Genomic DNA, 14,961 nt, shown 5'->3' on the forward strand with positions numbered 1-14,961 from the left:
GTTTTGGAGATACCTCAATCATAGTGACAAGCAGAGTGCTTGGATAATCAATTATAAAATCACAAACTAAAAACTAAATTCTTGGAACTGAATAAGCTTGTTTCCATCGTATGACTTTAAAAAGTCCAATTCCACTTTTTTGAAGGAATTTGCAGATTTCCATATCCTCATTATTTTCGGATTTCCATGTCGAAATGTTCGGATTTCCATGTCCTCATTAATTAGTGCCGTGGGCCACAGGGTTGAATGCTGTCACATTCTTGTACTTGATATCGTAATGTACCAACATACCATAATTGGAAGCGCTAGATATATATTATGCAATAGTGTTGAAATTTTTATGTTTAATGGCGAAACCAGCTCATATATTTCTCACTACAAAAATTTTCAGACTAGTTACCAAATATCCATTCTAATGAGAACGCTTTGCCAATTAAATAAAAAGTAACAACACGTATGAAAAAATGCGTATTAGCATTTTTAATAAGGAATAATTGCACAATACAAAAAATCATAGATGAGAGAAAAATTATGGACGGAAACCGCATTAGATGATGCCTACAACAGAGAGATTTTACATGGAAAATTTAATGGAATTATAGCAATTTTTTTATAAAAAATTTGGATAAAACTTAAAAACTCTCTTGATGCTATGGATTATATTTTTCCCTATTTCCAAAAAAAAAAATCCTTTACAACCACCCCCATTCATGTTTCAAGCCATATTTCATCAAGTAGGGTGTCAATCTTAACTACAATCTGTAGACGAATCGCTAAAATACAATTTCAATTAAAAAAATATATATACCAAATAGGTATTGGTCCGTCTCTATATGAAACAACTTACGCAACGGCCAAGTAACCAACCAGCTAACCACATTCCCAAGGCCTACAACAGAATTCACTTAAATTAAAATAATGCCAATTAGAAGTACATCGTCATCTGAGTGAGGAGAAATCGTTAAGCGGTGACAAAAACATTTTAACATAAATTTTATTTTTTTTTTCTGTTTTTATAGAAAATGCAAAAAACCTTCGGACAAAAACATCAACATAAAGCACATACTCTAAATACGATATGGACGCGAGTTCAAATGAGATAGAGTGTCCGTTTGTGTTGTTGTCTGTGTGATGATTTAATGAATTTTTATTGCATTAACATCGAACATCGACCGCCAGATATGACAAAAACAGTATCCACCAAGTCAGCATTAATATTCAAGTGGATACCAAATTGGTCATACTTAATCTGTACTACAGATATAGGCAGTTTAGAGACATTTGCAACATTCATCATTTTTCAACAAAAAAATCACATGAAAATTCAATCAACGAGGTAGGGTATTGGAGTAAAGAGACATGGGAAACATTCGCAAAATATGATAATCAGATTTATACGCAATAAAATAATTCTTTATTCTCAAACGACAAATAGAAATCGCCTACTCTTTGCTTTTCACGGTAAGGAAGTTTGCTTGGAAACAAGTATGGACTTTTTGTGATAAATGTTGACTGTTACTATGGAAAATTAATTTAATGAAGACAATTCAGTTTTCTAATTATCTTCCTAGTCATATCGTTCTCACTTCCATCATATCGTTCTCACTTCCACAATATTGTAGAAATTATAAGATTTTGGAAATTCTTCAAATTTTTCCTTTCGCCCAAAGGGTTCGATTCTCCTTTGTAAGCAGTCATACTGTCCCCAGTACCACGTAGCTCTTATTGTCAACAACAGATAAATACATCTATAGCCAAGCAATTCTATTTATATATTGTTGGGCACACACAACTGGATGTAAAGAAACTTTATTTAAGGCAATTAAAGCATTTAGTTGGTCCCTATCTTACAAACGAGGTACATTTGCAAACTGAGATATTGCACTTTTACATAAAGCAAAGATTTTCGCATGATTTCGAAAGGATGTTCGACATTCAATACTACCACATTAAACTTTTACTACGAACCCTCAAAATATGTTTTATGTTCGACAAAAAGTTACAAAAGATTATTGCTTGATAGAAACAAAATGGAGTGCAATTTTGAAGAAAAGTAATTTTTTATTGCAAAAATAAAATTTTTAAACCAACATTTTCTAGTGATGAAGGTTTGAACTTTTCAAAGGAATTTACAAAACTGCAACAAAAGAGCAACATTTTTCAAATGATCAGAGAGATAAAGTTTGCTGATGGGTTATGCAAATTAAATAAAAATATGTATCTATGGCCGAAAGTTCACCAAGTCCAGATCTTATGAACCCTCTATCATGGATTGGGTATAAAGTTCTACTAAAGTTCTGATCAAAATTTTGTCTATAGAAAATTTTGTCAAAATGTTATTTCTATATAAAATTTCCTCAAAGTTTTATTTCTATATAAATTTTTGTCAAAATTTTATTTATTTGTTTTAGAAAATTTTGTAACAATTTTATTTCTATAGAAAATTTTGTTTCTATAGTGAATTTTCTCAAAATTGTATTACTATATAAACATTTTGTCATAATTTTATTTCCGTAGAAAATTTCCTCAAAATTGTAAATCTATAGCAAATTTTTTCAAAATTTTATTTGTATAGAAAATTTTCTAAAATTTTTATTTTTTGTAAATATTTTGTCAAAATTTTATTTGTATAAAAAATTTTGTCCCTATTTTATTTCTATATAAAACTTCCTCTAAGTTTTATTTCTATATTTGTCAACATTTCATTTTGTTTCTATAGAAATTTTTCTCAACATTTTATTTCTATAGAAACTTTTGTCAAAATTTTAATTTTCTTAAGAAATTTTCGCAAAATTTTATCTCTATAAAAATTTTGTCAAAATTTTATTTCTATAGATAATTTGGTCAAATTTTATTTCTATAGAAAATTTTGTCAAACTTTTATTTTATATAGAAAATTTTGTCAAAATTTTATTTCTATAGAAAATTTTCTCAAAATTTTATTACTATAAAATTTTTTTTCATAATTTTATTTCCATAGAAAATTTCCTCAAAATTGTAACAAATTTTCAAAAACTTTTATTTCTAGAGAAAATGTTCTCAATATTTTTTTTTTTTTTTTTAATTTTGACAAAATTTTATTTGTATAAAAAATTTTGTCAAAATTTTATTTCTATAGGAAATTTTGTCAATATTTTATTACTATATAAAATTTCCCCTAAGTTTTATTTCTATATAAAAATTTGTCAAGATTTTGTTTCTATGGAAAATTTTCTCAAAATTGCATTTCTATAGAAAATTTCGTCAAAATTTTATTTCTATAGATAATTTTGTTAAAATTTAATTTCTATCGAAAATTTTGTTAAAATTTTATTTCCATGTAGAATGTCCTCAACATTTTATTTCTATAGAAACTTTTGGCAAAATTTTTATTTCCTTAAAAAATTTGGCAAAATTTTATTTTTATAAAAATTTTGTTAAAATTTTATTTCTATAAGCAATTTTGTTAAATTTTATTTCTATAGAAAATTTTGTCAAAATTGTATTTCTATAGAAAATTTTGTTTCTATGGAAGATTTTCTCAATTTTTTATTTTTTTTTTAAATCTTGACAAACTTTTATTTGTATAAAAAATTTGGTCAAAATTTTATTTCTATAGGAAATTTTGTCAATATTTTATTTCTATATAAATTTTTGTCAAAATTTTATTTTTATAGAAAATTTTGTTAAAATTTAATTTCTATCGAAAATTTTGGAAAAAATTTATTTCCATGCAGAATTTCCTCAACATTTTATTTCTATAGAAACTTTTGTCAAAATTTTTATTTTTGTAAAAAATATTGTCAAAATTTTATTTCTATAGAAAATATTGTCAAAATTTTATTTTATAGAAAATTTTGTCAAAATTTTATTTGTATAGAAAATATTGTCAAAATTTTATTTCTATAGAAAATTTTGTCAAAATTTTATTTCTATAGAAAATATTGTCAAAATTTTATTTTATGCAAAATTTTGTTTCTATAGAAAATTTTGTCAAAATTGTATTTCTATAGGAAATTTTGTCAATATTTCATTTCTATATAAAAATTTGTCAAAATTTTATTTTATAGAAAATTTTGTTTTTATGGAAAATTTTCTCAAAATTGTATTTCTAGAGAAAATTTCGTCAAAATTTAATTTCTATCGGAAATTTTGTCAAAATTTACTTCTATAGAAAGTTGTCAAAATTATATTTCTATGTAAAATTTCCTCCAAATTTGATTTCTATAGAAACTTTTGTCAACATTTTATCTCTATAGAAAATTTTGTTTCTATTGAAAATTTCCTCAATATTTTATATATATAGAAAATTGTCAACATTTTTATTCTATAGAGAATTTTTTCAAAATTTAATATATGTAATAGCTGATGGCTTTAGCAGCCAATGCTTTTTTTACCTTTTTATCATACATTTACTGTATGATTAAAATAAACAATAAATAAATAAATAATTTCCCAGCAAAAAAAAAAGCGTCGCCAAAAAAGTAGTGAAAATGTTCTTTTTAGATCCGGAAGTGGTGCCAAATTGACGCAGAAGCGATGAATTTAACATGGGATTGTCATATGACAGAAGTCCTCCATTTCAACAGCCGTTGCACTGAATTTGCATCACTTCTTAAGGTGTGATCCGAATTCAATGTTTTGGTTGTAAATTAAAATATTCTGTGATATTTTTTCAAATAAATATTTTTTATAATTTTTTATAATTTTCAATGGATTCTAACTCTTGTCGGAAACGTTTGACCTCAAATATTTTCAAAAATTCACAATTTTTTCAGATTGGATTTAGCATTTTTTTCGACAAAATTTAAATGATTTGTACCATTTTATGAATTCTTACTCTGTTTTTAACATATTTGAAACAAAAAAAAGTTTATATTACCCATTAAAAGTATGAAAACCCCAAGTTATAAAAAATTGAATTAAAAGAACTTCCTGGGTAGTTAAAATAAAGAACATCATTGGGAGTGCATCTCTGAAAGTGCTTTGAAAGAGTTGTGCCTTTGAAAGAACTTCCAAATTTTTTGCTGGGTTCTGTATCAAAATTTTATTTCTATAGAAAATTTTGTGTCAAAATTTTATTCTATAGAAAATTTTATGAAAATTTTATTTCTATAGAAAATTTTATGAAAATTTTATTTCTATAGAAAATGTTGTTAAAATTGTGTTCCTATAAAATTTTGCCAAAATTTTATTTCTATAGAAAATTTTCTGAAAATTTTATTTCTATAGAAAACTTTGTCAAAATTTTATTTGTATAGAAAATTTTGACAAAATTTTATTTCTATAGAAAATTTCGTCAAATTTTCATTTCTATAGACAATTTTGTCAAAATTTTATTTCTATAGAAAATTTTGTTAACATTTTATTTCTATAGAAAATTTTGTCAAAATTTCATTTCTATAGAAAAACAAAAAAATTTTTTTTAATTTTTCCAGTATCAAATACACAAAAATCCAAATTAAGAGAATTGTTTTAAATGTATATTTATTTCAATTTTCCGCTTCTTAGACTAGGAATTTATATCAAAGTCATTAGTTTAAAAACAATATTTTTGGAACTTGAAAAGCTTTTTTCGGAACAGTTATATTCAATAATAAATCTCCAATGAGTAAAATTGTGCAACAAAAACCTAAATATCTTCAGATCAGATTATCTTTACCCATATTACCCTCGATCTTATAAAAATCTTTACACATTGAAATGTGAATTCATTTGAACAGGAGTAAAAACTTCCAAAGTCCAAAACATAAAACATACATACTTCTAATATCTATAAGTTCCACCATAAATGAATGCAATAGTAGTAACAACAGCAGCAGCAATAGCATCAGCAACATGTATGAGATAACAACAAGTTGGTGAGTCTCAATAATTGTGTATGTTGTCATGTAACTTGTAACATTTTAGACACATTATGATGTTTCTTATGAATGCCAAAAGCAGAGCCGCCTTCAAGAGTTCCATTCCCCTCCCCAAATCCCCTGTCTACCCATATGCCTTATAGATCGTCCGTAGAGCCTAGGAAGAAATTCATAAAATACAGAGATATCAGCAGAAGTAGTAGTAGCAGCCAGTTAGTCCTCAGCTTGAACAAGTGGATAAATCCAATAAAAATGATTAGAAAAATTTATGATGGCGTTGTTGTCGCCATCTCTATATTGATCTGCTGCTGCTGCTACTGATCACCACACAATGACGACGCACTGACCACCATCGTTATCGGTGACGACTTTCCCCCATTTTTAGTCATTGCCAGCGCCATGAAATCTATCATTTTCCCACGATACCATAGAGTGTTCGATTAGTTCAAATATAAATCATATTGCAATGGGGTCTGATCGCTTCTGTTTGTTTTTTTTTTCGCCATAAAAAAGGTGCGTAAAACGAGTAAGCAGCGATTTAAAAGCAAAAACGCCTCAAAAAAAAGCAAAGCAAAATACATCGAATAGCTATGGCTATATCCCCTCTCCGGCTAACTACATACTAACTAACATCCATTACAACAACATTAATCATCCATCAGATAAAACGAAAAGTTATGTAAAAATTTCTCAGGGTATGCCTTTGACATAGCATCCATGCATCAGTATTTAGCTTCCACCTGGGCTGGCTACTCTGGACTACGTGTCCATCCATCCATCCATCGATACATCACAAACTTTTGTCATGATCTTCATCATTATTTCGAATATGTAAAATGATCCATATTTGGTCTCCCATGGTGGGATATTTAACAACTTTTCCAGATTTATTACAAATAACAGATGTGCGACATAAATGCAATGTAATCAGCTGTAATAATGAGGATGATGGTAGTGATCACGATCATTATCATTTTAGTGCATAATTTCTCAGAAGCCCATCCCATCACCCATAATTCTGTGATGGAATTAGTTTTAGGATGCTAAATTATTTTCATTGTCATCGACGATAAGTGGAGTATCTGTAGAACATTCTTTGGTGCAAATAATCTCTTCATAATTTTGTACTGGAATTAATCTCAGATGCTAAACTATTTTCAATGGGATCCAAGTTTGAATGGAGTGTCAATGCCACATTTTAACATATTCCAGGAAATACACACATGGAACTATTTTTTTTGTAAAAGAGTACATCTAAGATCACTTTGAAAACATAAACAAATTCGTTGAATTTGGTTTTGAAAAAAATTTTGAAAAATTAAATTTTCATTTTAACCTCAATGATGGGCTGAAATAGCTAATTTTAGGGTTAATTATACCCTAAAAAATATTTTTTTTTTCGTGTACATAGATTACAAAGTGGTGTAGGCTATATCATTACACTTTTCCAATAAAACTCAAATAAATTCAATTTTACTATATGAACTAGATACCATCGGAAGCAAATATCTTTATCCATTTAACTTCCCCTATATTATTTTATTTTAATAAAAACATTCTCAAAATTAATTTTAATAAAACCATTTACCAAATTTTTTTATACGAGAACTAAGCCCAGTAGAAATCAGCTGTGGATTGGATCCCCAACTTGTGATCTGGAACTAGAGCAACTTGCTTCAGAATAACAAAATTTTAGAAACTGAAACAAAAAATAGTTTTACCAATACATCTACATGTTTCGAAGTTGCTTCGCTGTTGAATTAGTACTAGTTTTCACTTTGCGTCGTTAGATTTTTCCGTTATTATGTTATCTATTTCCAATCTTTGCCTAGTTTGCCATAGAATCTCATAATTCACTTTGCGTCGTTTAAGTTTGCGTCGTGTTTTTTTGGAACGTATCTGCGACGCAAAGCGAGGTCTAGGTGTATTTCTTTTTACTCTAGGGAAATGGGTCGATCCCAAGATTTATAATTTCATTGTAAATGTAATTAACCAATAAATAAATAAATTTATTAAAAATAATAATTTTCTTCTGTTGTTTAAGAGAATTTCCTATTTTGAAGAAAAAAACACCAATTTGTTAAAATTGTTTAAACTATTGTTAAAACAGACACAATTTAAGAAAAATTTCCTCATTTGAGAAGAGGAGAGTATTAAATATTTTCAAATGTAGTAAAATAGTGTGCATAATTTGTGTAAACAGTTTTATTCGCATTTTTAATGGACGTCATTAAACTGAGCAAAAAAAAAAAACAAGTATATACGGCCGTAAGTTCGACCAGGCCGAAGCTTATGTACCCTCCACCATGGATTGCGTAGAAACTTCTACTGAAGACTGTCATCCACAATCGAATTACTTGGGTTGCGGTAACACTTGCCGATGGCAAGGTATCTTAAAACTTCCTAACACGGAAATATATACCACATAGTCCCTATGTGGTATATATTAAACTAAAAAAGGCCGATTAAATACGTATATAATTAAGTTTAAAATTTATATAGAAATAACATTTTGGCAAAAAAAAATGTTGACAATATTTTCTATAGAAGTAAAATTTGGAAAAAAATATAGAAATAAAATTTGGAAACAATTTTCTATAGAAATAAAATTTTGGCAAAATTTTCTATAGAAATAAAATTTGGAAACAATTTTCTATAGAAATAAAATGTTGACAAAATTTTCTATAGAAATAAAATTTTGACAAAAGTTTCTATAGAAATAAAATTTTGAGAATATTTTCTATAGAAATAACATTTTGACAATGTTTTCTATAAAAATAAAATTTTGGTAGATTATTTTTGGCTCGAGTGGCAACCATGATTATAAACCGATATCATATGCTGACACCACGTACTAAATTTCAACCGGATCGGATGAAATTTGCTTCTCTTAGAGGCTCCGCAAGACAAATCTGGGGATCGATTTATATGGGGGCTATATATAATTATGAACCGATATGGACCAATTCCTGCATGGTTGTTGGATACCATATACTAACACCACGTACCAAATTTCAACCGGATCGGATGAATTTTGCTCCTCTAAGAGGCTCCGGAGGTCAAATCTGGGGATCGGCTTATATGGGGGCTATATATAATTATGGACCGCTATGGACCAATTTTGGCATGGTTGTTAGAGACAATATACGAACACCACGTACCAAATTTCAATCGGATCGGATGACGTTTGCTCCTCTAAGAGGCTCCGGAGTTCAAATCTGGGGATCGGTTTATATGGGGGCTATATATAATTATGGGCCGATGTGGACCAATTTTTGCATGGTCATTAGAGAACATATACCAAGACCATGCACCAAATTTCAGCCGGATCGGATGAAATTTGCTTCTCTTAGAGGCTCCGCAAGCCAAATCGCGGGATCGGTTTATATGGGGGCTATATGCAATTATTGACCGATGTAGACCAATTTCTGCATGATTGTTAGAGACCATATACTAACACCATGTACCAAATTTCAGCCGGATCGTATGATTTTGCTTCTCTTAGAGCAATCACAAGCCAAATTTGGGGGTCCGTTTATATGGGGGCTATACGTAAAAGTGGACCGACATGGACCAATTTTTGCATGGGTATTAGGGACTATATACTCACACCATGTACCAAATTTCTGCCGGATCGGATGAAATTTGCTTTTCTTAGAGGCCTCGCAAGCCAAATTTGGGGGTCCGTTTATATTGGGGCTATACGTCAAAGTGGACCGATATGACCCATTTGCAATACCATCCGACCTACATCAATAACAACTACTTGTGCCAAGTTTCAAGTCGATAGCTTGTTTCGTTCGGAAGTTATCTCGATTTCAACAGACGGACGGACTTACGGACATGCTCAGATCGACTCAGAATTTCACCACGACCCAGAATATATATTCTTTATGGGGTCTTAGAGAAATATTTCGATGTGTTACAAACGGAATGACAAAGTTAATATACCCCCATCCTATGGTGGAGGGTATAAAAATGTATACGGTTAAATTCAGTATATGCTGCAAAGGCTTTTGAACAGGTTCAACTAAGTTTTCTTTTTATTTTATTCATTTTTGTTGTCTTAAGGAGTGTTTTACTAAAAGCTTCCTTATTTAGTGAAGCCCGCCTAAAGGCGGGATTGGGCATTATAGGGTTAAAATTATGTTTAAAATGAGCTAACAACGTAATTTGTAAATACAATTACGATTTTAGTAATATTTTGTCACATTAGCAACCAATTTGGTTATATATATATATATATATTTTTTTTTAACTTAAAAATTTTTTCTAACAACTATTTATTGTTAGTTCAAAAATTATAATATTCTTTTGTGTGTATAATAACTAAATATTTTGTTTTATCATTAAGAAAAATATTAAATTTTTTCTACAATTATTCATAAATTGAAATCGATTTTTATTACAGAATGGCTCTTCAATGATTCATCTGCATGAGCTTCCAAAAGTGCAAGAAATCATCAATCGCAAATGCATCACCAATGGTATCCAAAATCAATTGAAATTGTCCATGGGTAAGAAAAGGCGGTTAACAGCTACATGAGCTGCTTACTAAGCCATTTAAGCGAATCTTTAACACCACCACCACCTCTCAATGCAGGAGAACTTGTGGCAGTGAGTTCTTACTTCTTGCCCATCATCATGCCAAAGATTTTTTTAGACCATAAAGCAACACTAGAGAAGAACAAATATATCCAACAGACGTTTAGTCGATATAATAGTGATTATGTTTATTGTAATTGTCCATGAAGAAGAAAATCTACCAGCAAAAACCCACAACGTGATGAAATGCAGGAAGATGAGCGCTTGCCTAGATGGGTATTGGACATTCATCACATTGTCTAGTCGCCTAAGTGGACCCAAGTATTTAATATTATTAATTTTTTTGTTTTATTTTAATAGTTACGAATTGTATTCTTTCTTATTCCAGTTGAGCAATTCTTCAAGATTTAAATGGCGAGATGCCTGTTAAGCCCTGCCCTGAAGAAGAGGAGCACCCTATGCGCTAAGTTGGAATAAAATGTCACTATATATAGGAGAAAGGAGCTCCTACATTATCATCTATGCCATCACATGCCATTTAACAGTTTTTTTCTGTAAATCTATTTTTTCCAGATTAAATGCCTCCTCTTTAGCTTTTAAATATTCCCCATTTTACCTTTTAAGGATTCTAAAGTGGACTGATTTCGTTGCTTGAAGTTTTCCTTGTTGGTACGGTGTTGAATTGGCATTGTACGATTATGTCCGTTTGGATCTGTACGTTGTCTATCTCTCAGTGAGTGGGGAATATTAGAGTGGGTATTTATGAAAATAAAATATTAATTAAATAAATAAAATTAAAAAGTTTCGACAATTCGAAATTTTCTATAGAAGATATATATACAGGCGAATAGAAATAATATTTCGACTTAATTTCATAAAAAAATACGAAATAAATAAATAAAATTTTAACAAAAAATTCTACAAAAATTAAATATAAACGAATTTTGAAATAAAATTTCTACACAATTTTCCACACAAAAACAAAAAAAAAAAATAAAACTTCTTCCAAATTTTTATGGCAATGAAATTTCGACGAAATATTCTATAAAAATAAAAATTTCTATATAGAAAAAATATCTATTAACTTAATAATTCCATATATATAGAATTTCGACAAAACTTTCTATAACAAGTATATACAGCACTAAGTTCGGCCGGGCCGAATCTTAAATACCCACCACCATGAACCAAATATTAGGGTTTCCTTTGAAATTTCAGGAGGGCTTGAGGACTTGAGGACACTTCCCGAAGATAAATTTAAAGATTTCATCTATGAGGACTATATCAGATTCTGGATTTATAAGAACCATTTTTGTTTGAGTTTTAGAGGAATCATTAACATCTCTTGTAAGTGTGCAAGAAAATTATAAAATAACGTCTTGATTTGATATCTTAAATCTGTAAAAGTAAAATCTGGGAATTTTACATTGAGTTTCAAGCAATTTTCATGATCAGTGCGCCTTCTACACCCTCAAGAAGTGAAGTCGGTCTATATGGAGGCATTACCAAATGGACCGATAAAGACTTAATCCGATACACGTTTTTGTGAGCCTAAAATACCAGAATATTTACAATTTAAGGCAAATCAGATAAAAACTACGGTTTCTGGAAACCCAAGGAGTTAAATCGGGAGATCGTTCTTATGGGGGCTATACTAAAATATGGACCGATACTCACCGTTTTCGGCACACATCTTTATGACCCGAAAATACCTCTAGATTTCCAATTTCAGGCAAATAGGATAAAAAACTTCGGATTCTAGAAGCTCAAGAAGTAAAATCGGGAAATCGGTCTATATGGGGGCTATACCAAAATATGGACCGATACTCACCATTTTCGGCACACCTCTTTATGGTCCTAAAATACCTCTAGATTTCCAATTGCAGACAAATTGGATAAAAACTACGGTTTCTATAAGCCCAAGACCCCAAATCGGGAGGTCGTTTTATATGGGGACCATACCAAAACATGGACCGATACTCACAATTTTTGGCACACGTACTTATGGTCCTACAATACCTCTAGATTTCCAATTTCAGGTAAATTTAATAAAAACTGCGATTTATATAAGCCCAAGAAGTAAAATCGGGACATCGGTCTATATGGGGGCTATACCAAAATATGGACCGATACTCACAATTTTTGGCACACGTATATGTGGTCCTACAATACCTCTAGATTTCCAATTTCAGGTAAATTGAATAAAAACTGCGGTTTCTATAAGCCCAAGAAGTAAAATCGGGAGATCGGTCTATATGGGGGCTATACCAAAATATGGACCGATACTCACCATTTTTGGCACACGTATTTGTGGTCCTACAATACCTTTAGATTTCCAATTTCAGGTAAATTGAATAAAAACTGCGGTTTCTATGAGCCCAAGAAGTAAAATCGGGAGATCGGTCTATATGGGGGCTATATCAAAACGTGGACCAATACTCACCATTTTTGGCACACCTCTTTATGGTCATAAAATACCTCCAGATTTCAAGTTTCAGGCAAATTGGATAAAAACTACGATTTCTATAAGTCCAAGACCCCAAATCGGGAGGTCGGTTTATATGGGGACTATATCAAATCCTGGACCGATATAGCCCATCTTCGAACTTGACCTGCCTGCAGACAAAAGACGAGCTTGTGCAAAATTTCAGCACGATTGCTTCATTATTGAAGACTGTAGCGTGATTACAACAGACAGACAGACAGACAGACAGACAGACAGACGGACAGACGGACATCGTTATATCGTCTTAGAATTTCTCCCTGATCAAGAATATATATACTTTATATAGTCGGAAATCCATATTTCGATGTGTTACAAACGGAATGACAAACTTATTATACCCCCGTCACCATTCTATGGTGGTGGGTATAAAAATAAAATATCGACAAAATTTTCTATAAAGATAAAATATCGACGAAATTTTCTATGAAGATAACATTTTGAGGAAATTTTCTATAAAGATAATATTTCGACGATATAAAATATATAGAAATAAAATTTCAACAAAATAATGATGAAATTTGCAACAAAATTAAAATTTCTATTAAATTAATATATAAATATCATAATACATAAATATCAACGAAATACACTGAAAAAACAGTGAACCCACCAGGAAGAAATCTTTCGGTTAATTTTTGAAAATTTTGAACATTTTTAGAAAATATTAACTAAACAACATTACAAACACTGACATCACGCCGGTGTCATTAAAATAAGTAAATATTTTTCGACAAATTTATATATATATATTTTTTCGTCGGTTTTAGTTAGGAAACTTTCTCCAAACATAATAATTCCATGAACTAAAATAATATTAAATTGGCTTTAGTGAAATAGAGTTAATTTTTTTGAATGTAGAAATAAAATTTTAACGAAATTTTCTATAGAAATAAAATCTCTACAAAATTATATATAGAAATAAAATTTCAACAAAATTTAATATAGAAATAAAATATTGATGAAATTTCTATAAAAATAAAGTTTCGACGAAATTTTCTTGAGACATAAAATTTTGACGAAATTTTTAATAGAACTAAAATTTCGACGAATTTTTTATAGAAATAAAATTTCGACGAAATTTTCCATAGAAATAAAATTTTGACGAAATTTTCTATAGCAATAATATTTCGTCGAAATTTTCTATAGAAATACAATTTTGACAAAATTGTTGAAAGAAGAAATTTTCTATAGAAATAAAACGTCGACGAAATTTTCTATAAAAAAATCTATATAAACAAAAATTTCTATTAAAATAATATTTCTATAAATATAAAAATTTCTATAAAGATAAAATTGGACGAAATTTTCGATAAAGATAAAACTTCTACAGAACTGAAACATAAGTGAATTTGGATACAAAAAAATAAAAATTTTACAAATAAAAGTTTCTATAGGAACAAAATTTCGACGAAATTTTCTATAAAGTTTAAATTTTGACGAAATTTTCTATAAAGATAAAATTTTGACGATATAAAATATATAGAAATAAAATTTCAACAAAGTTTTCTATAAAAAAATATAATTTCGATGAAATTTGCAACACAAATAAAAAAAAAAATTCTATAAAAATTAAATTTTGACAAAATTTTCTATAAAAATAAAATTTTGATGAAATTTTGTACAAAAATAAAATTTCGATGAAATCAAATATATTGGAATAAAATATCATCAAAAGTTTCTAATGAAATAACATTTTAACAAAATTTTCTAAAAAAATATAATTTCGATGAAATTTGCAACAAAAATAAAAATAAATAAAATTTCTATAAAAATGAAATTTTGACAAAGTTTTCCACAAAAAAAATTTTTGATGAAATTTTGTAAAAAAATAAAATTTCGATGAAATTTTGTAAAAAATACAATTTCCATGAAATCAAATATATTGTAATAAAATATCATCAAAAGTCTCTAAATAAATTTTTCAACTAAATTTAATATAGAATTAAAATATTAATGAAATTTCTATAAAAATAAAGTCTCGACGAAATTTTCTTTAGAAATAAAATGTCGACGAAATTTTCTTTAGAAATAAAATTTCGGCGAAATTTTCTTTGGAAATAAAATTTC

At 28.8% G+C, this 14,961-nt stretch overlaps 1 long non-coding RNA gene across 1 annotated transcript; it reads left to right on the top strand.

The window, feature by feature from the left end:
* The first annotated feature begins 10,273 nt into the window (after positions 1–10,273).
* LOC142224637 (uncharacterized) lies at positions 10,274–11,199 on the top strand. Its single transcript, XR_012719182.1, has 2 exons — positions 10,274–10,709; positions 10,777–11,199. It is a non-coding gene; the product is annotated as an uncharacterized LOC142224637 (long non-coding RNA).
* Positions 11,200–14,961: the final 3,762 nt, after the last annotated feature.

Source organism: Haematobia irritans, chromosome 2 (assembly GCF_050003625.1).
Source record: "Haematobia irritans isolate KBUSLIRL chromosome 2, ASM5000362v1, whole genome shotgun sequence".
In the NCBI taxonomy this organism is placed as follows: Eukaryota; Metazoa; Arthropoda; class Insecta; order Diptera; family Muscidae; genus Haematobia; species Haematobia irritans.